Raw genomic sequence first — 2,920 nt, 5'->3', positions numbered from 1 at the left:
TCAACTCAGTAACAAAGTGAAGTTCCCATGTAACAAAGAGCACCCCTGCTCCCAAGAACATCCTCCTGAAGAGAATACATTTGACAGACTCAGTTTCACAAACTCAATGACATATTTACTAGAGTTATACAAAGACAGTCACTGGAGAATCTGAATTCACAGAGTAGATTATCAGATGTGAAGAAATGTATACAAAAGATTCTGTAAATATCTGAAGGTAGATGGCTCTTTGAGATTAAGGAAAGCCTCCAGGAAAAGACCCCAAGCAGCATTTGCATTTGTCTGCTTCTTTCTTCCCTACGTGAAGAGGTGTGCTTGTTGATTCTGGTTCAGCAAAAATAGAAAAAGCTTTTCCTTATCAGTAAGCATAAAGCTAGGTATTCATAAAAATTCATCCCAGCCTGGTTTAAAGGCTGAATATAAGAGTTTTCAGCAACTCTTATATAATCTAATTATATTATATAAACAACTGAGCTTTTCCTGAACCTGCTTAGCATTCCTTTCAAAGGGAGAGATCCACTTGCCACTGGGTACTGATGTTGCTTCCAGGACTCAAGAAAAGCTTTGCTGTCTGGCTCCATCTGCCATACACTTAGTAAAGTCCTGGTATGTTTGAATCTATCAAAATGATCACCATTTAAGTGGGATCTCCTCTCACCTATTTGTAGCATGAAAAGCTGTGATGATATAAGTCTTGTGGTATGCAGCATGCATGTTTAATTGTTTTATGACTTAATAAAACTGGAAAGACATGGGTAGCAATACCAAAGGGGTTTCTGCCCCAATAATGTGAATCTTTTCCTCCATAATATCCTTTGGGAAGGAGTTAAGATGGAGTTAGATCACTTTGGATACAAACCAAGTAATCTCAAAGGAAAATAACATTTAGCTATTACCTTCTTAAATTATACTGGAAACAGTCACAAGACTCACCTGTTTCCATCTTGGCTTTCCATTTATTCCAGAAACTGTTATTTATGCACCTTACAAAATCAGTTGTTTTTGACCTCTCCTTTATCTATCTCCATTTTCTGCTCAAGTACAATTTAAAAATGAAGATTAGGTGCTAAAGAGATGGATCAGCAGGTCAAAGCACTAGCTGTGCAAGCATGAGGACCTGAAGCATTCTGAGAGTATCTGAGCTTGATTCTCCCACACCCACATAAAGAGCTGGGCATGGCCACACACACAACTGTAACCTCAGTCTTGTGGTGGACACAGATTGCACAATCAGCTGGGGCTTGCTGACTGAAAAAAGAAATAGCAAATATTTAGCTCTGGGTTGAATAAGAGACTCTGTCTCAAGGAAAAGCAGTTGAGTAAAAAAGAGAATACCTGGGCTGGAGAGATGGCTTAGTGGTTAAGCACTTGCCTGTGAAGCCTAAGAACCCCGGTTCAAGGCTCGATTCCCCAGGACCCACGTTAGCCAGATGCACAAGGGGGCACATGCATCTGGAGTTCGTTTGCAGTGGCTGGAAGCCTTGGCGCGCCCATTCCCTTTCTGTCTCTTTCTCTCCCTCTCTCTCTGTCACTCTCAAATAAAGAAATAAAAATGACAAAAAATAAAAAAATAAAAAAAAAGAGAATACCTGCCATTCTCCTCTAGCCTCCATGCATATGTGCACAAGCCCAAAGCAATAGCAAACACATGTGCACATATTTCAAATGCATCACCCACATACCACAAAGCTTCCTTCCTTCCCCCCATAAAGGAATGATAATCTCACTAGATATTCAGAAGCCACAATATGTGGATAAAAAGTTATTATGATCAGATTTCATGTTTTATTGTTGTAATATAAGCAGTTTTAAGATGCAGCTGAAGAGGAGGAATGGTGGAAGTAATTTCTTCAATAAAACAAGGTTATTATAAAACATACTGAGCCATTTTTCACAAGTATATCCAAATCTACATTATTGAGAAAAATTCTTGAAAGAAAAACAGTTCAAAATGACAGTTCCAAATAGTAAAAGAGAAATATATTTTAAGTAGGAAATAAAATTAGAAGCTTTTATTTAATATATCTGTGTTATTGAGCAAAATGTGAAAATGCTATGTATACCATATAACAAACTTAGTAACCACATTATTGAAGCCAGTTTAAAACATACTTTAACTTCATCATGTTTTCTAGAAGCAATAATTTAGAGTAAATATGTGTGTGTGTGTGTGTGTGTGTGTGTGTGTGTGTGTGTGTTGAATCATTGTTTTGGCCTCAGGGACCTCATTTGTTGTGATTTAACTGAAATGGCTATTATTTTTTTTTATCAAGTGCATTATATAGCTTCTTGTACTTTCAGAAATAATAATCAAGCAAGTAGAGAATTTAAGTAAAATATTTTTAATAAAGGTTATTCCTCATATTCAATTTTTGCCTAAAGTTTAATATAGCAAACCATAGACTGAGGGAAATTTTGAGACTTGTCAGTTGGTCCAAATTTGTTCCAGTTTAGAATTCATTTTGTTTGGAATCTGTCTAAAATTTCATTAGCTTTATTTGTCTATGTTAATGATTGTCCATGTTGGGAATGGGAATTGTTTGCTCTTAAAACCTAGGAAAAGTTATTGGAGAGATAAAATTCTCAATTTAGTCTGTAGAATATTTAAGGTAGCATTCTATTTTCATTATATTCAAAATTTAAAGAAAATTCAAAGAAAAATGGTCATTTTTCCCAATGTTGCTTCTCAGTAAGTGCTTTGATTATGAAAGTTATTAGTCTGTTACTTTAAACACAGTTATGTGTTAACCATACTATGACATTACTGTACCATATCTACATATATGAATGACCTAACTGTGTACAGTAATGGGAATAATGGGGTTCTAGGGATCTCTGTGAAGTTTGTATTTAACTCTGGTCTACATTGTACATTTAAGATTGTATTTAATCTCTGGAGCCTGATGTTACTATTGTCTAT

The sequence above is a fragment of the Jaculus jaculus genome, chromosome 7 (assembly GCF_020740685.1).
Source record: "Jaculus jaculus isolate mJacJac1 chromosome 7, mJacJac1.mat.Y.cur, whole genome shotgun sequence".
Lineage (NCBI taxonomy): Eukaryota > Metazoa > Chordata > Mammalia > Rodentia > Dipodidae > Jaculus > Jaculus jaculus.
The sequence above is the reverse complement of the archived record's forward strand: the minus strand, read 5'-3'. Positions refer to the sequence as shown.